The 25,805-nt window shown below is 44.5% G+C and overlaps 1 long non-coding RNA gene across 1 annotated transcript in view; it reads left to right on the plus strand.

The window, feature by feature from the left end:
• Window positions 1–4,114: 4,114 nt before the first annotated feature.
• Window positions 4,115–25,805, plus strand: part of LOC137326627 (uncharacterized) — a 74,440-nt gene continuing 52,749 nt past the window's right edge. Inside the window, exon 1 of the long non-coding RNA XR_010964248.1 lies at window positions 4,115–4,180. This is a non-coding gene — a long non-coding RNA (uncharacterized lncRNA). The remainder of the gene's footprint in view (window positions 4,181–25,805) is intronic.

Below are 25,805 nucleotides of genomic sequence, written 5' to 3' on the forward strand. Positions count from 1 at the left end.
GAATGGTTATCCACTAGAACGGTGTTTACTATAGGAGTGACCCACAGGCAACGTCAAATACGGTGATGTTGCCAGAACCATTTGACTCCTAAGCTGACTGCAACATTTGTAAGGAATCTTACAACACCAGGTTATAGTCCAACAGTTTTATTTGAAAATCACAAGCTTTCGGAGGCTTTCTCCTTCTTCAGGTGAGTGTCACACTCACCTGACGAAGGAGAAAGCCTCCGAAAGCCTGTGATTTTCAAATAAAACAGTTGGACTATAACCTGGTGTTGTAAGATCCCTTACATTTGTCCACCCCAGTCCATCACCAGCATCTCCACATCATGATTGCAACATTGACAACCCTGATATCTAGACTTGATCAAAACTAATTGCTGGAGTGGGGACATTCATATCAGCCAGTGCCAGTACCACCTGAGGAGCTAACTCATCAAACTATTAACTAAGACGAATTTACAACTGTGCTATCTACGCACAACAATGCTTGGTATCAGCTGATGTGATGACACCATTCTCAAAAAAAACCAAAAGAAAGCTACAGCTAGTAATGATTGATTCTTGTGGCTAGACGTTTACACCCGCTTCTCTGATAAAGCACTGAACACTAGCTCAGAGAAAGGTTTATTATTTGAGGTCTCATGTGCACCTGGTTCCCATTAGTTAAAATGCTAGTGGCACCTGGTTAGAATATGGAATTCTCTGCCACAAATGATTGAAGCAGAGTCCATAAATTATTTTAAAAAGAAATTTAAAAGTCTCTTGAGCAAGAGGAATATGAAGAGGGGTGGGGAGTGATCAGGAGAGTGAGATTAAGCCTTGATCCGCTGCCTCACTTTCTCTAGCATCATTTCCACGGTCGCATGCGAGATCCCAGGCATGCTGAGCCTTCCAGCAGACCAGGCAGACATTATTTGAATAGTGATCATTTTGTTGGATGCCTAACCCTTTAAGTTGTTGCAAGCCTTTAAATTCTACAGCATCTTGCCGTTCCCCTTCCCTCCCCCCCTCCCCCCTCAAAAGGGTGTGCTCAGAATTAGAGAAGTTCCTGATGCCTGGAGTTCACCCCAAATATTTCAATTAGGCTGACCTCAGAAACTAAGGCAGAGACAGCCCACTTGAATCAGGGGCATGAATTTTGCTCCATCATACTATTTAAATACTGCCCTTGCCGGCCTCCCATCTTCCACCCTCCATAAACTTAAGCTCATCCAAAACTCTGTTGCCCATATCCTAACTCGCATCAAGCCCCGTTCACTCATCATCCCTGTGCTTGCTGATCCACCTTGGCTCCCGATCCACCCACGCCTCGATTTTAAAATTCTCATCCTCCTATTCAAATCCCTCCATGGCCCCACCCCTCCCTATCTCTGTAAACTCCTCCAGCACTACAACCCTCCGAAAACTCTGCATTTCTCAAATTCTAACCTCTTGTGCATCCCTGATTTCCTTCCCCCCCACCATAGGCGGCTATGCCTTCCACCATCTGGGCCCTAAACTCTGGAATTCCCTCCCTAAACCTCTCCGTATCTCCACCTCTCTTTCCTTTAAGACGCTCTTTAAAACCTACCTCTTTAACCAAGCATTTGGACACATGTCCCAATGTCTCCTTCCTTGGCTCGGTGTCAATTTTTGTCTGATTATGCTCCTGTGAAGTGCCTTGGTACATTTTACGACGTTAAAGGCAACTATGCCCTCTAAATGCAAGTTGTTGTGTTGTTGCTGGCGATGATACCCAAGCAGAAAATCCAGGCTTCACTGTCTTGGTTCATAGTTGACAAACAGCCAGTTGGGTGAGGTACTTAGTGGGTGCTGGTGCCATTGGAATTGTACTCCAGCATGGGTCAACAAATTCAGAAGATCGAGGATAAAATTGGGAAGGGGGGAGTGATGAAAGCTTCATGGTTTTATGCCAGTTTCTTTCTATTTGTTATTTTCTCCCACTTTAGCTCCTCCCTTCCTCACCATGTACCACACTGCTCTGTAACCCATCACTAGGATATGTGCGAAAGAGCCCTGGAGTAACTTGCCTGATGATTTTCCTCCCTCCCATGGGGCAAATGCCCAGTATCCACTCTGCCTCTTCTTTACAGCATGTTCCAGATCAGAGTGTGCCATGTTTACATGGCTGCAGTCATTATCCACACAACCACACTCACTGCACCTCAGTGTCACCCAGTGTATGTGAATCACTTAGAGGTGTTTCTGAGAGATGTGCATCTGTGACAATTTCAACCAGCTGCGAATTATTGCTCACCAGATACCAGGCACTGAAACCAGAACATGTTCTGGCTCCAAAAGATCAGGAAAGGGACATTCAGTCCATGGAGTAACTAGAAAATGCCATACAAATTCTAATAGTTGTATTGGAGATTATGGTAATCTAGGTTTTATAAACCCTACAGCCAGACAACCCACAATTCAAAATCAAACAGAGGATAGAAACATTATCAGACAGGCTCTTTATCTAGAAAATGCTCATTGGGTAAATCGTCAAATAAAATTCCTTTTGGGAAAATGTAAATGTGGGTTGGGGGCAGTTGGGAGTTTTTTTTTTATTCATTCATGGGATGTGGGCGTCGCTGGCAAGGCCGGCATTTATTGTCCATCCCTAATTGCCCTTGAAAAGGTGGTGGTGAGCCGCCTTCTTAAACTGCTGCAGTCCGTGTGGTGAAGGTTCTCCCACAGTGCTGTTAGGTAGGGAGTTCCAGGATTTTGACCCAGCGACGATGAAGGAATGGCGATATATTTCCAAGTCAGGATGGTGTGTGACTTGGAGGGGAATGTGCAGGTGGTGGTGTTATCATGTGCCTGCTGCTCTTGACCTTCTAGGTGGTAGAGGTCGTGGGCTTGGGAGGTGCTGTTGAAGAAGCCTTGGCGAGTTGCTGCAGTGCATCCTGTGGATGGTACAAACTACAGCCACAGTGCGCCGATGGTGAAGGGAGTGAATGTTTAGGGTGGTGGATGGGGTGCCAATCAAGCGGGCTGCTTTGTCCTGGATGGTGTCGAGCTTCTTGAGTGTTGTTGGAGCTGCACTCATCCAGGCAAGTGGAGAATATTCCGTCACACTCCTGACTTGTGCCTTGTAGATGGTAGAAAGGCTTTGGGGAGTCAGGAGGTGAGTCACTCGCCACAGAATACCCAGCCTCTGACCTTCCCTTGTAGCCACAGTATTTATGTGGCTGTCAGTTAAGTTTTTGAAGTGGGACTGCAATACGGCTCCAATGCGTCCACTTCCAGGTTTAACCCAGGCACGTTTAGATACGCGTGCACAACCGAAACCTATAAGTCCCGTCCCCTCTTAATACCAACGGGCAGATTGTTAAAGGGGTAATGTGCTTCATGTTTGTGTATTAAAAAGGTAAACCTTACCTTCACGGGTTTTCCGTCACTTCTGATTCTCGGCAGGTGAAAGCAGGCGAGAAGGGCCGGATCCATGAGGTGAGTACCTTTATTGCACTGCTTGTAGGCCCGGAGCAGCAGGACTGCTTTATTCAGGCTCAACAAGTTCACTTGGTGCAACCGGACCTCCGTGATCGGCCGACCCCCCCGCTCCCGATGGTGAACACTCTCCGGATGGTGGATGCCCCCCTGTCTTCTTCAAGGCCCCCCGCCCCCAATCTTCTCCAAGGCCCCCCACACGACGTCCTCCATGCCCCCCCCACCCCCTCCCCCCATGGCCCATAATCTCTCCCTCCCACCTCTCTGATTCGCATCTCCTTTCCCTCCCGAGCACAGCCGGCCTGTCAATCTGACTAGCTGTTGCATGGGAAACCCGGAAGCACAAATACTTACCTTTCATTGATTTGGGATTGTAGCTTGCAACACACTCACTTGATTTCCAGGTTCCCCACATGAACATTTACCCACACGCTGGGTTCCCAGCTCCATGCTAAAATGATGCCCTTTAACTACAGTTGTTTACATGCTTGTGCACATACTCCTCAATTAATCTGTACTTAAAAACCAGTGACCTTGGTTTCCCCTGTCCTCTGGATTAGTGTTAAGGCAGCTGTTACACTGTGGACACACGCAGAACTGTGAATTTCCCTGTGCACCAGGCATTCCAATGCTAGTGCAAAAAAAATGTGGTTAGCAAGCTAGCAATTGTTCCCATTTATTTCAGTGCCAGTGGTAGGAAGTGATGCAAAGGTGGTTTTACCCATGGAATGAAGTGGTAAGTCAAATGATCAACTTCCTGCTTTTTCCCACTGAGAGATTGACTATAAATTTCACCTGATAACATTTTTAAACAAATGTTCTTCCCTTATTTTCCCTCTTCCATTTCCGTAATGAAACCTGCATTACTGCAATGGCTTAATGCAGAAACAGCTGGGGAGGTGGAAAGGGGAATCCAAGCTGTGAGCAGTGTAGAAATAAAACAATTCTGAATATTAGTAGAAGTGACAACTTTTACACTCTGATGGCAGCGAGGCTTGTTGTGTTATTGATTGACACATCAGGAATTTGTGCTAATATGAGGGAAGAATGAAAATCAGGGCCAGTATTTTAATTACATATTGAAGGCCTCATGGTGGACACTGAATGATAAGACTCGAGGGGATTAGGTGATGACATAAACGATGAGACCAAACCGTAAGTAATTTATGCACATCATATGATTTTCAAGATTAAATTGCTGCCTTATGACAGGATTCCTGACATCTCATTTATTTTAATACTATGGAATCAATCAAATGAAAATAATGACAGTTGAATGTGGTGCTGAGTACCACGGGCCTGCTATAGGGTCATCACCGTAGAATAATACTTGACTCACAACACCGTACAAGAGAGGAATTATTTTGTACTTTAAAGTAAAACTGTACGGAAATTAAAAGCCATTTGAACAAGAATGTAGAAGCTGGGGCTGGTGTCCCAAACACCAAATTTTATTTTTGGGGTACAGGATTGCAATATCTTGATCAATGGAAGTTTGATCCTCCAGAATTTTAGAGGGAAAAAAATCAAATCTGACCCCTGGTTCAGTGTGAGATTTGGTGTAGATTTTCTATTTGACACCCGGATGTGAAACTGGTGTGGAGGATCAGCCACCCATTACACTACAACAATAACAACAACTTGCATTTACATAGCACCTTTAACATAATAAAACATCCCAAGGCGCTTCACGGGAACGATTACAGAAAGTAGAAATGAAAATCAGGTGCTCTCTATAATGGGCAGCCAATACGTAACACCAGTTTTATACCTGGGAAGCAAGTTGAAAATCTAACCTTTGGTTCTTAAACTTTTCATGTTCTCCTCCAAGTATTACTGGCTTGCACCTAATAGGTATAATTGCTTATTTTGTCCAACCCAGAAAGAGGCAACTCTTTGTCCTTAAAAGAAGGAAAGTACTTGCATTTATATAGCGCCTTTCACTACCTCAGGATGTCCCAACGTGCTTTACAGCCAATGAAGTACTTTTGAAATGTAGTCACTGTTGTAATGTAGGAAATATAATACCCAATTTATGCTCAGCAAGGTCCCACAAACAGCAATGAGATAATGACTAGATAATCTGTTTTAGGTGTTCGTTGAGGAATAAATATTGGCCTGGAGACTCCGCTGCTCATCTTCAAACAGTAGCATGAGATCTTTTACATCCATCTGAGAGCACAGACAGGGTCTCAGTTTAACAGCACCTGTGACAGTGCGGCACTCCCTCAGTGCTGCAATGAAGTGTCAGCCTAGATTATGTACTCAAGTTTCTGGGGTGAGGCTTGAACCCAGGACTTTCTAACTCAGAGGTGAAAGTACTACCACTGAGCTACAGCTGACACCTACAGGTCAATGTAAAAGATCCCAGGATATCTTTCAAAGAAGAGTGGGGGTGTTCTCCTTGTACTCAGGCCAACAGTTATCCTTCAATCAGCATCATCAAAAACAAATTAAGTGGCCTCCAATCTCATAGACCCCAACCCCGCACAGCCCATTTCTACCTCCTTCTCAAGATCCACAAACAGGACTGCTCCGGGAGGTCCATCGTTTCAGCCTGTTCTTGCCCCACGGAACATATTTCTTCCTATCTCAACCTTGTCCAGTCTCTTCTGACCTACGTCCACGACTCTTCCGACACCCTCTGCCAATTTAGCAGGTTCTAGTCCCCCGGCCCTAACCGTCTCCTTTTCACCATGGACGTCCAGTCCCTCTACACCTTTATCCCCCACCAGGACGGCCTGTGGACTCTCTGCTTCTTCCTTGAATGGAGGCCCAACTAGCCCCAACCCACCACCACCCTCCTCTGCCTGGCTGAACTTGTTCTTATGTTAAACAACTTCTCCTTTGGCTCCACTCACTTCCTCCAAATAAAAGGTGTTGCTATGGGAACCCGTATGGGTCCTAGCTATGCCTGCCTTTTTGTGGGATACATGGAACATTCCTTGATCCAGTCCTACTCAGGTCCCCTCCCTCACCTCTTTTTCCGGTACATTGATGACTTTATCAGTGCCATTTCCTGCCTTTGCCCCAAACTGGAAAATTTCATCAACTTTCCTTCCAATTTCCACCCTTCCCTCACCTTAACATGATCCATTTCCGACTCTTCCCTTCTCTTTCTCTATCTCCATTTCTGGGAATAGGCTGTGAACCCATATCTATTATAAGCCCACCAACTCCCACAGCTACCTTGATTACACTTCCTCCCACTTTGTTTCCTGTAAGGACTCTGTTCCCTTCTCTCAGTTTCTCCATCTCTGTCGCATCTGTTCTGAAGATGCCACCTTCCACACCAGTGCTTCTGATATGTCTCCCTTTTTCCTCAACCGAGGACTCCCCCCCCCCCCCCCCCCCCACTGTAGTTAACAGGGCCCTCTCGGCCGTGTCCGTCCCATTTCTCGCACTTCTGCCCTCACCTCTTCCCCTCCCTCCCAGAACCACGATAGGGTCCCCCTTGTCCTCATCTTCCACCCCACCAGCCTCCACATTCAACGGATCATCCTCCACCATTTCTGCCACCTCCAGTGCAATGCCACCACCAAACACACCTTCCCCTCCCCTCCCCTTTCAGCATTCCGAAGAGACCGCTCCCTCTGCGACACCCTGGTCCAGTCTTCCATCACTCCCAACACCCACTCTCTTTCCCACGGCACTTTCCCATGCGAGTGCAGGAGATGCAACACCTGCCCCTTCACCTCCTCCCTTCCCACCGTCCAGGGCCCCAAACACTCCTTCCAGGTGAAACAGTGATTTACCTGTACTTCTTTCAATTTAGTTTACTGTATTCGCTGCTCACAATGCGGTCTCCTCTACGCAGCCTGGGTGTCCGCTTTGCTTAACACCTCCACTCAGTCTGTAAGCGTAACCCTGACCTGCCAATTGCTTGCCATTTTAAGTCTCCGTTTTACTCCCACTCCGACCTCTCAGTCCTCAACCTCTTACATTGTTCCAATGAAGCTCAATGGAAGCTCGAGGAACAGCTCCTCATCTTTCAATTAGGCACTTTACAACCTGCTGTATTCATCATTGATTTCAATAACTTCAGATCATAAACACTCCTCCCATTTTTTTGGACAGCAAGTGCTGGTAATGGTTCTGATGTTGCCATTTACAGCTCCTCCAGACCCATTTTTTGTTTTTTTTCTTGTCCCATTACCACCCTCCTTGTCTTGCACCATCATCCCTTTTGTCATTTAATCACTCCTGCCCTCCACCCAATCAGAGACCTTCCCTTTTGTTCTTGCCTCCTCTCCCCCTCCTACCCCACTTTCCCTGGCTCTGAACTTGCTTAAAAACTGTTTCATCTTCAACTTCTTCCAATTCTGACAAAGGGTCATCGACCTGAAACGTCAACTCTGTTTCTTTCTCCACAGATGCTGCCTGACTTGCTGAATATTTCCAACATTTTCTGTTTTTATTTCAGATTTCAACTCGGGGCAGAAAACATTGGTGGGAGTAGTTTATAGGCCCCCTAATAGTAGCAATATCATTGGACAGAGTATTAATCATGAAATAATAGGAGCTTGTAACAAAGGAAATGCAGTCATCATGGGGGCCTTTAATCTGCATATAGACTGGGCCAATCAAATTGGCAAAGGTAGTTTCGAGGACGAGTTCATAGAATGTATTCGAGTCAGTTTCCTAGAGCAATAGGTCATGGACCAACCAAGGAACAGGCTATTTTAGATCTTGTATTATGCAATGAGATAGGGTTAATTCGTAATCTCACAGTAAAAGAACCTCTGGGGAAGAGTGATCATAATATGATAGAATTTCACCTTGAGTTTGAAAGTAACATATTTAAGTCAGAAACTAGAGTCTCAAACTTAATTAAAGCCAATTATATAGGTATGAGGGGTGAGTTGTCAAAGATAGATTGGGAAATTAAATTGAAGGGCTTGACAGATGAAAAGCAATAGCAAACATTCAAGGAAATATTTCAATATTCTCAACAAATATACATTCCATTGAGAAATGAAAACTCCAAGGGAAAAGTGATCCACCCATGGCTAACTAAAGAAGTTAAGGAGAGTATTAGATTGAAAGAAGAAGCCTATAATGTTGCCAAAAAGAATAATAAGCCTGGGGATTGGGAGAGTTTTAGAAACCAACAAAGGATGACCAAAAAGTTGATAAGAAGGGAGAAAATAGAATATGAAAGTAAACTAGCAAGAAATATAAAAACGGATTGTAAGAGCTTCTACAAGTATGTAAAAAGGAAGAGAGTAGCAAAAGTGAATGTTGGTCCCTTAGAGGCTGAGACAGGAGAAATTATAATGGGGAATCAGGAAATGGCAGATGCGTTAAACAAATATTTTGTATCTGTCTTCACAGTAGAAGACACAAAAAGCATACCAAAAATAGTGAGGAACTTAAAACAATTAATGTCACTAGAGAAAAAGTACTGGACCAACTAATGGGACTAAAAGCCAACAAATCCCCTGGACGACGGCCTACATCCGTGGGTTCTAAAAGAGGTAGCTGCAGAGACAGTGGATGCATTGGTTATGATCTTCCAAAATTCTCTAGATTCTGGAACGGTCCCAGTGGACTGGAAGGTAGCAAATATTACCCCACTATTCAAGAAGGGAGGGAGAGAGAAAACAGGGAACTACAGGCCAGTTCGCCTGACATCGGTCGTCAGGAAAATGCTGGAATCCATTATAAAGGAAGTGTTAATGGGGCACTTAGAAAATCATAGTACGATTAGACAGAGTCAACATGGTTTTATGGAAGGGAAATCATGTTTGTTAAATTAATTAGAGTTTTTTGATGATGTAACTAGCAGGGTAGATAAAGGGGAACCTGTGGATGTGGTATATTTGGATTTTCAAAAGGCATTCGATAAAGTGCCACATAAAAGGTTGTTACACAAGGTAAGGGTTTATGGGGTTGGGGTAATATAGTAGCATGATAGAGGATTGGTTAAAGGACAGAAAACGGAGTAGGGATAAACGGGTCATTCTCAGGTTGGCAGGCTATAACTAGTGGGGTGCCGCAAGGATCGGTGCTTGGGCCTCAGCTATTTACAATCTATATTAATGACTTAGATGAAGGGACCGAGTGTAATGTATCCAAGTTTGCTGACGATACAAAGCTAGGTAGGAAAGTAAGCTGTGAGGAGGATACAAAGAGTCTGCAAAGGGATATAGACAGATTGAGTGAGTGGTCAAGAAGGTGGCAGATGAAGTATAATGTGAGGAAATGTGAGGTTATTCACTTTAGTAGGAAGAATAGAAAAACAGAATATTTTTTAAATGGTGAGAAACTATTAAATGTTGGTGTTCAGAGAGACTTGGGTGTCCTCGTACAAGAAATACAAAAAGTTAGTATGCAGGTACAGCAGGCAATTAGGAAAGCAAATGGCATGTTAGCCTTTATTGCAAGGGGGTTAGAGTACAAGAGTAGGGAAGTCTTACTACAGTTGTACAGGGCTTTAGTGAGACCTCACCTGGTGTACTATGTACAGCTTTGGTCTCCTTATCTAAGGAGGGATATACTTGCCTTAGAGGAGGTGCAACAAAGGTTCATTAGATTGATTGAGGGTTGTCCTATGAAGAGAGGTTGGGTAGAATGGGCCTATACTCTCTGGAGTTTAGAAGAATGAGAGATGATCTCATTGAAACATACAAGATTATGAGGGGGCTTGACAGGTCGATGCTGAGAGATTGTTTCCCCTGGTCTTGGGAGTCTTGAACTCGGGGCCATAGTCGCAGGATAAGGGGTCAAGACTGAGGAGGAATTTCTTCATGCAGAGAGTTGTGAATCTTTGGAATTCTCTACCCCAGAGGGCTGTGGATGCTGAGTCATTGAATACATTCAAGGCTGAGCTGGATAGATTTTTGGACTCTAGGGGAATCAAGGGATATGGGGATTGGGCGGAAAAGTGGAGTTGAGGTCGAAGATCAGCCATGATCTGATTGAATGGCGGAGCAGGCTGGAGGGGCCCTATGGCCTACTCCTGATCCTATTTCTTATGTTCTTATGTTCTTATTTCCAGCATCCACAGTATTTTGCTTTTGATTTACAAATTAAGTGGTATTTATCCCATTGCTGTTTGTGGGACTTCGCTATGCGAAAATTAGCTGTCCTGTTTGCCTACACAACAATAGTGACTACATTTCAAAAGATAATTAATTGGCTATGAAGTGCTTTGGAATGTCCCGAGGATGTAAAAAGTGCTATATAGATGCAAGTTTATTTCTTTTTTCTTTTCTATGATGTACTTCTATTTTAAACCTTTTTTTTCTCTCAGTTTTTTCACGTACTCACGAATGCAGTTAGGCCAATGCTAAAAAAGCAGAAGGAATGTTTATATTTTAGGCTCCTTACAAAGTGAATGATTTACCTGCTGCTATTAATTTATGGGCTAAACAGTATCTAGTTCAAAGACAACAATGTAATGCATTCATTTTATTTACATGAATGGGCTATTTTATTCCCTCCTGAACTAACCCTGCGGTGAAATAACTCTGAGCCAACCAATAACAAATCTCTCCCAATAATTTTAATAAATGATATTTACTATCTATACTTCCCAACATGGAAGTTCAACATGTATGGAGATACCATTCCTATTTCGAGGTTTTGCAGTCAAATCCTGCCGACACTTACTGTCTAGGCCTATACGTGAAGAATGGGTATTTGGCTAGTTCCAGAATGCAATGGGTACATGTGGAGCCGTACCTGGGCAAAAGGATGGGAGGAAATTGGAGGGGAAAAAAGTTATTTTAAAAAGACCACCCATTTGTACATTTTTGTTTGTTTAATAAAATACAACTTCCTGCAAAAATTCCATAAATCAGGATTTTTTTTTAAAAAAGCAAAAGCTGTGTGAATAAAAACCCCAGGAAGTGTTATCCTGTAAATATGTGATTTCATGCAGGACATTTATGCCATCATACATACAAACAATATCTGTCCACTGTGGGTATTAAACAGATGTCACTGATATTGACTTATCAGATTAAAGAACAGAAAATATCTTCATGTTAGATTGCCTGTGGAAACTGCAAAATATGTTGCAATTTAGACTTGATTTTATCTTTCAATATAGAAAACTTCTAATATTTTTTAAGAGAGTCTTTCTTTCAGTCATTATCAAAATGGATAAATTAACATCTTTAATTTGCCTGCAAGTCCTTAAGGTTGATTTTATCCCTGTCTGACTGGCGTAAACCAGACGGGTGAGCAGTTAAAATCGGCCAGGTTATTTACCCGCCGATTTCCCACCTGCATCCCACTGTCTCAATTTTAATCTGCTCTTCTCAGCAGGCAATGAAGGCACCCACCTAAAGCTGAAGGGGTCCTTCTTTAAATATGCAGATCGGGGGCCAATGATGTCACCGGGCCTCGACTGCAATTTTAACTGTGGCCTGAGCAGGGAAGCGGTTGTGGCTTTCCAGCCAGGTGAAGACGGAGGGAAGAGGATACAGAATCAGAGGAGACATTTAAAGTAAGATTTTTCATACTTTCTTTGTAGGGCCAGAAGGAGCAGGAGTGCTCCTCCAGGCCCCACTAGAAAAGTTTAAGCCTCCTCTGCACCAAGCTTCCCCCTCTGCCTGCGATCCCCACCCAAAATCCCTTTGCTGCCACATACCTGCTTGCCAATGAGCTTCCCTTTGGTGCTGGCCGATCCCCTCCTGCCACCCTAACTTCCACTTCCACCCGCCAGCCACTGCCACTTCCCACTCATTTCAAATGGGCAGCTGACTGGCAAATTGTTCTTGGTGAGTATTACTATTAAGCATTCTTCTGCAAAAGTTCCACTGATGCTATTCTCCAAACATTGCCAATCAGCAGATTGGCCCTTTAGAAGAATCAAATTGTAGGAGCATCAAGCTGTAATTTTCCCTCAGACAATATAATTTCCACCCTGAATTGCTGTTAATTTGATTTATATAGCATGCTTTGCATGTCTTGATACCCACATAAGAAAAATAATATCAACCAATCCCTTCAGCCACGTCAGATAGAGCTGAGCTCATTAGGAGATACAGGTCTTAATTTTAACAATGAGGCGGGACTTCAGCGGGGAGGAGGTGGGGGGTGGTCAATACGCAGGTGGGAAACCCGGGAAAAGATTTAGTGCGCTGTCCCAAGCAATCGCGTCTCAATTAAAGCTTCCGGGTTTCGCATCCTCAAGCTGTGCAGCGGGCATACTGCGCGATTTAAAGCCCACTATTCAAAGGGCCAATGCAACAATGCACCTTGAAGGAGAAAGGAGGAAAAATCACAATGGACCGCCCTGGAGTAAAGCCTGCACTCAGGTTCTCAGACGCTGCCCTGGAGACACTACAGGCTGCTGTCAGAAACAGGAGGGAAGTGCTATACCCACCTGACAGGAGGAAGAAACCTGGTTCTGCCACCAAGAAGGTGTAGCTGGAGGTTGCAAAACAGGTCAACAGCAGGAGCACGGTGACCTGGTCGTGGTTGCAGTGCAGGAAGCGATTTAATGACCTATCCAGGTCAGCAAAAGTGAGTATAATTACTGAATTACCTGCATTCCGTGGTGAACATCACCCCCCCCTCACACTGCCCTGAGAAGCCTACTCCATCACGTCACTCCTCACACCCACTTAAGGCTCAGTGTCAAGTTACCTTCACTTTCTGTGCACTTCTTCACCCCTCCCCCAATTTGTGAACCCACCTCTCCCATTCACCCCAATCCCGATGCAATGTGATCAATGTCTGATACTCACCCTCTGATACATCTCATTCATTGTCGGCCTGACCCAGAGCAATGCATCAATCAGGTGACCCCGTCACCCTCGCTCACACAACATTTATACTTTTGTTCATCGCAACATTACTTCTGCGATGAATCTTAATATTGCTGTATGTTCTCTTCCAGGGCCATCGAGGGCTGAAGATGTAGGCGAGGGCGATTTCTCAGAGGAGCTCCCTGCCTCTAAGGGCGCACCGTCACATCTTAGTGAGCCATGCACCAGCGCAGATACTCACACCTCGGTGGGTCCTATTAGAGAGGTAGTTGCATTGTCACCTGGTGAGTCAACACACAAAAGTGAACACGAGCAGACACTGGTGGCAGAGGCAGCAGTGGAGAGTCCGCGTCGGTGGGTGCACTCCTCGCCAAGCTCTGCTCAGCTTGGCACAGATAATGAACACCAGGTGCCACCCGTAAAAAGGAGAATGATAGAGGTACAAATGCACCTTTGCAATGTACTGGAAGACTTGCACAGTCTCCACATTGACGCAGAGGCTGGAGGAGTCTACCTCCAGCTTTAGTGGACTGATGGCACAGGTAAGTGCGGGAATGTCTGCGGTGGAGAGAATGGCAGCCTCCATTGAGCTTCAGGAAAGGTTCACAAATGAGTCCTTTGAGGCCCTGGCAACGTCTGTGTGGACTCAGGGTGAACAGCATTCTGCTGGCTTAATCAGGCTGACAGATACATTAAAATGGCTTTACAAGGCATCGCATATGTCCTCCAAGCTGTTGTCCAGCAGAGTGGTAGGAGTAATGTGGGTCTGGCCCAGGAGAGGGATGATGGCGAAAGGGGACATGGAAGTGCGAACTCCATTCAAAGCACTCCCACGTCTCACCCATTATCCCCACCCCCCCAACCAGTACCCGCAATGCTGCCTCCGCTCCAGGTGACCAAATATGCCCCTGCACAGGTGTAGGTGGAGCAGTCTTTGGAGGGGCCCTCACGGGCTCCAAAACCTAGAGGTCGTAGGCCAAAAGTGTCTAAACAGTCAGGGCGTGAATCTGAGCAACCTGCCACTACCTTTGCTGAAAACACAGGGGATGCATCACATAGAAGTTGTAGGAAGAGGAAGTTTAAGGTTTTGTAGTCACCAAAGGTGCGCACAAGGGTATCTGACAGAATGTCACGTTTTTCATTTATATGTGGTTTTTGTTGAATTCACATTAAATTTTATGATTTCCTTTTGTGAAAATGCCCTTTCTTTTGTTTCATTATGAACGGCGAGACTTGATGCCACCCATTGGGCGTATTTACAATGGGTGGATGTGTAGTTTAGGACTATTTTGTGCAAACGGAAGTGGGGGGTGGTGTTGGTGGTCGTGGTGCTCATTCCAGGTGGTCTGAGTACTTGACTATCGTGACTTTGCTGATCTCCTTATGAGAATCTATCAAATATGCGTGACTCCCTGGCATGACAAGCAGCCAGGCAAGATGCTGCTCCGCCGATGGTTCACCCATAGTCCTCCTCCTCCACCTCATCTTCTTCAATGTTGATGGCGGGTGCAGCTGCTTCATGAACGCATGGTACCTCATCCACCGGTAACCCTCTCTTTTGAGCGATGTCGTGCAAGACACAATACACGACTATTATTCTACACACCCTCGCCGGTGAGTATTGAAGGGCTCCCCCAGATGATCCAGGCACCTGAAGCGGATCTTGAGGTTTCCTATGGCTTGTTCAATGACAGACCTGGTGGTAATGTGACCGTCGTTGTACCGCTGCTGTGCCTCGCTGGTGAGGTTCTTCACGGGTGTCATGAGCTGTCTCTGCAGGGGGTATCCCTTATCTCCAAGGAGCCAGCTCTTAAGTCTGTCTTGTGTGTGGAAGAGAGCCACAATGTTGGATTCACGCAGAATGAAGAAATCATGGCAGCTGCCCGGGAATTTGGCACACACCTGCAGAAACCTCTTCCGGTGGAAGCAAACCAGCTGCGCATTGATGGAGTGATATCCCTTACGGTTGATGAACAGTCCTGGCTCATGTGCAGGTCCTCGGATTGCTACATGTGTGCAGACAATTGCGCCCTATACCCGTGGGAAGCCAGCCAGAGAGTGGAAACCTATTGCCCTCTCAGTCTGGCTGATGTCGTCGATATGGAAGTTGACATAGTGGGAGGTCCTGGCAAACAAGCCATCTGTGACCTGTCGTATACACTTATGTGCAGACGACTGAGAGATCCCGGTGATGTCACTGGTGGCATCCTGGAAGGATCCCGAGGTGAAGAAATTGAGGGCAGTGGTGACTCTAACTGCGATGGGCAATGTGTGGCCACCAGGCCCATCCGGGAGCAGCTCTGCATGAAGGAGCCTGCAGATGTCTGCGACCACCCGGTGACTCATTCTGCACCTTTTGAGTGGGCCAGGAAGCTCAGCCTCTGCCTGTTGACCCTTTCACTGGGATACTGCCTCCTGCGACGTCGGCCCCACCATTGGTCCCCTCTCTGCTCTTTTGCAGGTCCGTGGGCGCACCTCTGTCCTGTGGAGCTGCAGCTTCCAGAACTGCACAACCTGCCTGCCACGGATGCTGATGTGGCTCCTCCTCAGATGTACTGCAGAAAACACCCATTGCACCCCCCCCCCCCATCCTGATGGTGTCAGTTTGAGGGGGTCCAAAATGTAGGTGATTATGTCTGAACACAAGAATTCTGAGTGTGAACAAAGAAATCTCAATATAAACACAAAGAACTCCCAGCCAAAGGTTGGTCTGAGAGAACTTACTGCCCTGCTGTAAAAGCTCACCTTTTCTTCACATGTCAATCATTGGTTTTAAGGTCCAAATGGCTGCCGGCTGCAACTCGCCTCCGTTTCCATGGCGTGTTTCAGAGGTCATGGGAAACACGTTCAGGTAGAGTTAAAATCATTTATCTGCCTCATTACACAAAAATTTAATTCACTTAACTACTTCAACTACCTTAATTGCTCCTTTAAATGTCATCCCGCGGGCTTCATGTGCTGGCGGGACTTCCGGGTTTCTGGAGCGTGAACGCACTCAGAATTCGGCAGGTTAGAGCCGGGATTCATTCCCGCTCCAAACTTTTAAAATTTTTACTGCCACCCCCACCCCCAACCCACCCTTCCGGGTTAAAATTTACCCCATAGACTCAATTAACCTGCAGTCCTGGATCTTTGCCATGAGTCCAAGAGTGACCTTGAGTCCAGTTCTAGCAGGAATCGATGTTTACTTTTCCATTTAAACAGGTAAAGCCCTCTGTCTTGTAGCTGTCAGTAGAGGCTACGGGGGTGAAATTGGTAGTGGGAAACGGGCAGCCCATTTTACACCTCGCCCAATTTTCTTAATGCTGGGTGCTAATCGGGTTTGCGATTTGTTATCGTCCGTTTTGTGCTCCTGCCGAAGATTAATTTCACCCCTTAAAACTGGCATTATTTGACCATCCATGTTGTGCTGTACTTTGCGTGCTCATCAAACATTGCCTGATATTTTCCTAAGGTTAGTGTCCAAGCCTCTGCAAAATGAATGCCAAGCACAGGAAAATACATGTAGTTCATGTCAAATGAATTTCATTTTGCCAATGTTTATAGGTCAATACTAAAAAGGAGAAGGAGGGGAAGTTGAAAGAAACATGGTTTGAATTCCTTTGTCAGAATATTTCTACATATTGTTTGAAATACTCAGATGATCTGCACAAATTTTCTTGCCAATGTTTTAAGCTGGGTTTTCTAACTAAAATTCTACCTGCAGTACATTAGGAAAATATTTATTTTACGGTTCCATGCCATTTTTGTCCTGGGATGGCAGAAAACTTTTTCTATAATGTAGAATATTCTTCAAAGTCATACGTATATGTTTAAAGGACTTCAACACGTTGAAAGAAGAAAATTTGTGCAGATCATCTGAGTATTTCAAACAATATGTAGAAATATTCTGACAAAGGAATTCAAACCATTTTTCTTTCAACTTCCCCTCCTTCTCCTTTTTAGTATTGACCTATAAATTCACCCGTTTTCCGGGCACTAACCGACTCACTAAGCCCACAATATGGTGCGGTACCCGCTATATTGGTTCAGGATAAAAATAGGCATCCATGGCGCACGCCTGAAACAGGCGTTAGGCCTTTTTCAAATGCTAATATGGGGCCTAACTCCTGTTTGAGGCCCCCACTGCAGAATGGGTTTATTGAGGCAGCCAGCGCTAGCATCGGCTGCACTCAATAAAACCAAACTTTGGGACCGCCTACTACCAAAAGGTAACTTTTTGAAATTTACTTACCCAAATGTGGAGCCAGGAGGAGCAGGACTGCCTCCAGCCCCTGGCCTCTGATTCTGCACCCCCCCCACCAATCCCCACAGCCTCCTAACTTCCAACCCCCAGCTTCACTTACCTGAGGACGGCTGCGACACTATCAGCAGTCTGACCTTAGTTTCCTCTTTGCCACCTAGCTGTTCACGCCATGCCAGCTCCATCGAAAAGAGGCCTGAGGCCTCTTTTTACCCTGTGCCCCCCACGCATGCGCCCGAATTTCTATCCCATTAACTCCTGTGGGCATACAGTTTACAAGTGCCAGGCATACTTTGTGTATGAGCCTGGACAGTGATTGTTGAAGGGCTGATCTATCATATATATACAAAAAACAGGGGCAAGAAGAGACCAGGGAAGGCATCACAGCCAAGGCCTATCCTGTCCTCTTCTGAGCTAGTAAATAGCAGTTAACATGGATGCAGAAAGAGAAGGTCCTGCCTGACCAATCTCCTAGACTTTCTTGAAGAAGTGATATCCTGAGTGAATTGCGGAAAGGCATATGACAGGGTGTACCTTAACTTCCAAAGAGCATTCATGAAAAACTATTATTTAAGCTTAAAGAGGAGGGAATGCAGGTTAAAACTTGAGAATGGATAAGAAATTGGCTGAGGGGTATGAATCAGCAGGTGCTTTTTAGAGTAATTATGCCGAGATGGAATGGGAGGTGTTGGGATCCCTATTATTTCTAATTTACATTAACAACTTGGATTCAGAAACTTATTGGAAACTGGTCAAACTAGGAGGGCTAACTGAATTTAAGGAGGAAGCTACAAAATTAGTGAGACAAAATGTGTAAGTGAGAAAAAACAACGAAAAGTGAAATTTATCACTAACGAGTGTAGTATTGCATATAAAAAGAAGAATGTGAAAAATAAGCAGCTCACGAATGGTGTCTGAAAAGCTACGGGTGAAGTCGATAGAGGTTCAGTAGACTCGTGTTCTAAGTGGCTAATCGCTGCAGAGCAGCAATCAACAAAGCAAATAGGATGCTGAATTATAGAACCAAAACAGTAGAGCCCAAATTGGAGGAAGTTGTGCTCATACTGTTTAGTGGTCTGGTCAGACTACACGGCATCATGCAGTTCTAAGCACTAAGGCACAAGAGGGACATTCAAGCTCTGGAGACAGTTTAGAGAAGATCCACGGGACTGATCCCTAGAGGTCAGAGGTCTGCTTATTCAGATGGATGTTCACAATCCCATGGCACTATTTGAAGATGAGCAGGAAATACTCCTGGTAATAAACAGATGGATCACTCAGTCCCCAAAATAAATAAAGAAGCTTATTGTTTGTCTAATAAGTTTATAGTTTAGGTTTATGACAATTGTAACAAGAATATAGAAACATAGAAGCATAGAAAATAGGAGCAAGAGTGGGCTTTTCTATAAGAATAAAATTCTTCCAGGAGCTAAAATCCTGTGGAAAGTATAAAGAAAAATTACAGACTGCATGTAATCATGATGCCACTATAGACTAGGGCTGTTCAAGCTTTTTGTCTTTACTGTAGTACCACGGAGCTTCAGGAATTATGTATAAATTTTAAATCCATGTTCCAATTAATCTGCATATCCCTCAAGTTGTTGTTACTAATAGATCTTGGTGTTCTGATTTATAATTATCTGCTAATGAGGCAACAGTGCTAAGAACAATCCTTTCCGAGTCTCTAGGCCCACTAAATTCAAACAGATCAGCGAGTAAGAGATAAAGGCACAGAAAGGGCCAGAAGCTAAGGGCTTGGGCCCTCGTGCGAAAGAAAGAAAGACTTGCATATATTTGGCACCTTTCACGACCTCAGGATGTCCCAAAGTGCTTTATAATCAATGAAGTACTTTTGAAGTGTAGTCACTGTAGGAAATGCAGCAGCCAATTTGCGCACAGCAAGCTCCCACAAACAGCAATGTGATAATGACCAGATAGTCTTTTTTTTTAGTGGTGTTGGTTGAGGGATAAATGTTGGCCAGGACACCAGGGAGAACTGTGTTGCCCTCAGGCTGTGGTTTGTTAAGCCCTACTGTAGACTGTTAACCAGAATGCATTGGAAGAGATTTCTCCAGCCAATGTTACAAACTAGGGCTTTGATTTTAACTGTCCCCACCACCAACCCCGCCCCCCCCACCGATGGGCAAGAGAGGATCGAGGGGGGGGGGGTGGCGGATAAAAAAGTCGGGTTCGAGCAACCGGACCCCATTCCTGCCTGTTTAAATTTTAACAAACAGAAATCAGGCCATCAATAAGGCTCCTGCAATAGGCAGGCGGGGCCTAATTAACATTCCAAAGTCACGGCCTGATAACATCATTGGCGCTGTGACTTAAACTCAATTGTGAGTGAGGGGGGGGGAGGCCCGAACCGTGGGACTCCCGGCAGCAGATCCGAGGCAGGAGTCGCCAACTGGTCAGTGCTAAATATCAGCTCCTTTTAGCACTCCTTGTGGGCCAGGAAGAACAGGAGTGCTCCCCCCAGGCCTCACACGGAAGCCTTCGGCCTCTCCCAGCCCCGATCGCGGCCCAGAGCCTTCTGCTCCCCCCTCTCCTCCCAATGGCGGCCCAGAGCCTTCTGCTCCACCCTCAGCCTCGATCGTGGCCCCAAGCGCAGCCCCATCCCTCCCCTCCTGATTGTGGCCTGGAGCTGGTGGTACCTTCTGACTAGCGGGACAATCTGGTCGGCTGTCGGGCGGGAGTGTGCAGCAGATTATTTAAAAGAGGCGGCAGGGTCTCCACATCTCTGGCCTTGCTGGGTTTTCCCCACACTACCGTACTCCTCCGCACCCTCCTCGTCAATATTGGGGTCAAAATTTCTCCACAATGCAAGTGAGTAAACTAGTGAAATAAAAAAAATCTCAAATTGTAACACTGAGTCCCCACTCAAGGTTGAAAATCCAAAATCAACAGAATTGGGAGGAAAAAATGCATTAATGAATAGAAAGAAAAATAAAGCATTCAGCAAAAAATAATTCTGCAAGTGACAAGACATCTCAGATGGAACCATATGTGGTTAGAAAGCTGGAGCCATGGAATCAACTTTGGCTGCAGTTTAAATTTTCATTGGCTCTAGGAGCCAAACAGATTGCTGAACCAGCTCCAAGTCAATCACTGTGCCAAGTTCCTCTTCACTGTGGAGTCAAAGGAAATGGATCTCTCCTAATCCTTTACCCTTCTCTGTGAGTCAAGTAAGCAACTGACTGGAACACATTGATTGATACTACAAATTATTGTGTGTTGTGGGAAAAATATTTTACTGTAAAAGGACAAACTTTCCGTAAGAGCATAATGTGCAGACAAGCTGTAACTGTGATTGTAATATTGGAAGCAGCACTGGTACATGCTTGGCTCAAGACATAACCGCGTTGCCCACAATAGCAGATTCTCTCATTTGTTGTGTTGCTTCCAACATGCTGGTGCACTGAATGCTGGAAGATAAAGATGTCCTCCCGGCCATTGGAACTGACCTATTTTCAGGCCGCATTCTTTCAAAAGTAAGAGTGAAGAGCAAAACTGTCACCAAACCCATGGTTGTACAGTGCACTCCTCCTCCTAAATATATAATTGATTCTGTATATTCATTCTGGATATTTACATTAGACAATCTCCTGACTCCCCAAAGCCTTTCCACCATCAACAAAGCACAAGTCAGGAATGTGATGGAACACTCTCCACTTTCCTGGATGAGTGCAGCTCCAACAACACTCAAGAAGTTCGACACCATCCAGGACAAAGCAGCCCGCTTGATTGGCACCCCATCCACCATCCTAAACATTCACTCCCTTCACCACCAGCGCATTGTGGCTGCAGTGTGTACCATCCACAGGATGCACTGCAGCAACTCACCAAAGCTTCTTCGACAGCACCTCCCAAACCCGCGACCTCTACCACCTAGAAGGACAAGAGCAACAGGCACATGGGAACAACACCATCTGCACGTTCCCCTCCAAGTCACACACCATCCTGACTTGGAAATATATCGCCGTTCCTTCATCGTCGCTGGATCAAAATCCTGGAACTCCCTTCCTAACAGCACTGTGGGAGAACCTTCACCACACGGACTGCAGCGGTTCAAGAAGGCGGCTCACCACCACCTTCTCAAGGGCAATTAGGGATGGGCAATAAATGCTGGCCTTGCCAGCGACGCCCACATCCCATGAACGAATAAGAAAAAAGTATACTGTGATACAAAAACAAAACTATAAATTGGAAAATGGTGTTTTCGTTTTCAGTGGTAGACTGTTTATAGGAACATAGGAACAGGAGTAGACCATTTAGCTCCTCGAGCCTGTTCTGCCACACAATGAGGTCATGGTTGATCTGTGACCTAACTCCATATACCCGCTTTAGCACCATATCCATTAATACTTTTGGTTGACAAAAATCTATCAATCTCAGATTTAAACTTAACAGTTGAGCTATCATCAACTGCCGTTTGCGGAAGAGTGTTCCAAACTTCTACCACCCTTTCTGTGTAGAAGTGTTTCCTAACTTCACTGCTGAAAGTCCTGGCTCTAATTTTTAGGCTATGTCCCCTAGTACTAGACTCTTCAACCAGCAAAAATAGTTTCTCTCTATCTACCCTATCAGTTCCCCTTGTTATCTTGAAAACTATCCTTTTTAGGTCCAAAGTGGATGACCTCACACTTGCCTACAATGAAATCCATTTGCCACAGTTTTGCCCATTCACTTAATATATTAATATCTCTGTAATTTTATGCTTCCATCTACACTGCTGACAATGCTGCCTATCTTTGTGTCATCGGTAAATTTGGATATGTGGCTTTCTATCTCGTCATCTAAGCCGTTAATAAATACAGTGAATAATTGAGGCCCCAACACCGATCCCTGTGGGACACCACTAGTCACATCCTGCCAATTTGAATACCTGCCCATTATCCCTACTCTCTGTCTCCTGCCACTCAGTCAATTTCCTAACTAGGTTAATAATTTGGCCTCAGTTTCATGAGCTTCAATTTTAGCTCACAGTCTCTTATGAGGGACCTTATCGAATACCTTCTGGAAGTCCATAGAAACAACATTCATGGATATTCCCCTGTCCATTACTTTAGACACCTCTTCAAAAAATTCAATCAGGTTCATCAGGCATGACCTACCCTTTACAAATCCATGCTGGCTCTCTCTGATCAGCTGAAAATTTTCAAGGTGTTCAGTCACTCTATCCTTAATTATAGACTCTAGTAATTTCCCCGACAACAGATGTTAGGCTAACTGGTCTATAATTCCCTAGTTTCCCTCTCTCAATCTCTCTTAAATAGCGGAATGACATGTGCAATTTTCCAATCTAGGAGGAACAGTTCCTGAATCAAGAGAACTTTATAAGATTATAGTTAGGGCTTCAGCAATGTTCTCCGTACTTCCTTTAAAACCCTGGGATGGAAACTATCTGGTCCTGGGGATTTATCACTCATTAGTGTCTTTATTTTCTTCATTCCTGTTAATTTGACTATGTTAATTATGGTGAGTCCCAATCTCTGATTCAAAATTAGTTTCCTGGGGGTGTCCGGCATGATATCCTCTTCCTCTACTGTAAACACTGACGCAAAGTAATTATTTAACATGTCCACCATTTCCTTATTTTCGTTTACAGTATCACCATTATCAGCTTTTAAGGGGCCCACATTGCTCTTGACCACCCTCTTTTTCTTAATATGATTTAAAAAAATTTTGTGTTGATTTTGATATCTTTTTATATTCCCTTTTTGTAGCTCTTACTATCTGTTTTGTCATTCTTTGTATCTCTCCCAGTTCCAGTCTTTAGTTTATTAGTTTAATAAACTAAAATTGGATGTTTTTGCCCCTATTTTCTTTCTACCCTGTAAGGCATCCTTGCTGGGGTAGGACTTCACCTAAGTGGTCATTCTTCATGTATGTACCTAGATAGCGAGTGTCAGTGAACTATTTGAGCAGTCAAGCTTAATTCTGTCTTTCTAGCAGCAGCCATTGGATGACAGTGTCAATTGACCTGGCATCCAGAGCCTTTTGAGGAGAGAATTTCACATTTCCACTATCCTTTATACGAATTGGCTGCTGAATTTGCCTACAATGGTGACTACACTTTAAAAAGTAATTAATTGGCTGTAAAGCATTTTGGGACATCCTGGGCGTGTGTATAGAGCAAATATGCAAATTAATTTTTTCTTTGCTAGTGGATAGGTAGAAAATTGACTACATTGGCATGGGAGTAATACATACATGGATGAGCATAGGGTATAAAACATGATACTATTCTAAGTCACAAGTAAGCACTATCATATAAGTATATGTAGAAGCTTATGGAATACAAAGTATGTGCTTGTGTCACTGTAACTGTAGTTACTGGGAAACTGTCAGCGAATAGCCAGAAGTCTCATATCATTCCGAATGCCTGTGTACAGAGGGAAGTGGAAGGACAAAGACCAAAAGCAAGAATTTGGAATGCTGCAGTTAAGAACATAAGAAATAGGAGCCAGGACTAGGCCATACGGCCCCTCGAGCCTGCTCCGCCATTCAATCAGATCATGGCTGATCTTCAACCTCAACTCCACTTTTCTGGATCCCCATATCCCTTGATTCCCCTAGAGTCCAAAAATCTATCGATCTCAGCTAGTTGGAGACGATTAGGATCCTGGCCAGAAGTGATTGTACCTAGCATCCTTGGTAGTGAGTCTCACTGATGTCAGTGACTAGGCAACAAAATTCAAAACAAGTTAAACTGTTGTTTCCAATAAATGATCTTTTCCTGATTATATTATATTACGTAGAATTTCCTCATTTTCCCCATAATACTCAATCATTGTAGGAACTGTTCCATTTCCTTTTAGCTATTAGGAAACTAAGCAGTGATTGGCTTTCTGGTCTGGCACCTAGCTGGTCATGTGTGTGATGTTTATTTAATTGTGTGATTATTATGCAGCTGCCTAAATAGATATTTAATATTGTGATTCATTAAAATCAAGACAGATATATTTATAGCTACAGATGCTAAAAGGGGTTTCTAAATATCATAATATTGGTCTGAAGCGGTTAGAATCTGTGAAAATTTTAAAAACCTGAAACAAGACCTTTAGATGAAGAAAGGTTTAATCTTTTGTGGGGGTGCTCAGCTGAGGAAGTGATCGAGGTGCAACAATCGGGCAGGGAGGGAGAAAAATCAACCAGGGTTCCCAATATTCATTACAATTCAAGAAACCCCTACTGAAAAGTATGCATATATGGACATTTAATGAGGATGGAACTGGGTCAGATGTGATGCCCTCCATGGTAAAATAGCCTGCCAACATTCATTGTCTGATCTCACATATGAAGAATGGCCATTTGGGTGAGGTACTGGAGGGGCTGCCAGTACCCAGAATAAGTCATCACCTTTAGGAGAGGACTATAGAACCACAGAAAATTACAGTGCAAAATCAGGTCATTCAGCCCATTGCATCTATGCTGACTCTTTGCTCGAGTAATCCAATCCAAAACTAATCCAAGTGTCCTGCTCTCTCTCCATTGTCCTCTGCTTCATCTACTTATCTGCTTTACTCTTAAAAGATGCAATGATTTCTGCCTCAACAACTCTGTGGAAAAGTATTCCAAGCTCCAACAAATCTGCACAATTCAATTTTGCCTAACTTTTCTCTTTATTCTTTTTAGTGACAATTTTAAATTGATGACTCCTTGGGGGCAATTTTAACCCTACCTGCCTGGCAGAATTTGCTGGGTTCATTAAAGTGTGCATCTGTTCCCAGGTCTGCAGGTATTGTGCATGGCATTGAGCCAGGCCACCACCTGCTGTCAGGTTTATGACACTGCTGCCTTCTGGGGAGGATGCTCTGATGTACCAAGCAGACCAGCCTTTCTCACACCCATTTCATGCTTCAGCACATCCACCTTGGCAGCTATTAAACAGGGGCTCATTTGCAGTCCTGCACCTTCACTTGTCCACAGACAGCATCTCATGCCTCCATGTTGGATTTTATTCCACATCAGATTTGCCTTGTTCTTCTTTCCCCAGCCTTGGCTGACAAATATTTGAAATTCAGTTTGAGGTTTTATAAAGGCTGAAACAATATTGGTCCAATGTGCAGCTACTTTAACTGCCTCCATCTCTTTACATTTTGCCTGTGCCTACATTTTGAGCATCCCCACTCAGCTAGCTCCTTGCACAAGGCCATAGTTGCGTAGGCAGCTATGAATAATTATGGAAATGAACTGACCCTGTAAAATTGGTCCACTCATCATGTTGTTAGGTAGCTTTGTTCTAGCAGCTAGGCACCCAAGCCTAAACTTAGCCTGGATTGCAAAGTCATCCCTATGGTCTGACAACGTGAGAGGAGAAATGAATGGATGGAAATTTGTGGGCGAGGGAGTGCTGAGGGGGAAAACCCTCATCGTGATGTTTTCCACTT

This window comes from Heptranchias perlo, chromosome 10 (genome assembly GCF_035084215.1).
Source record: "Heptranchias perlo isolate sHepPer1 chromosome 10, sHepPer1.hap1, whole genome shotgun sequence".
Classification (NCBI taxonomy): Eukaryota; Metazoa; Chordata; class Chondrichthyes; order Hexanchiformes; family Hexanchidae; genus Heptranchias; species Heptranchias perlo.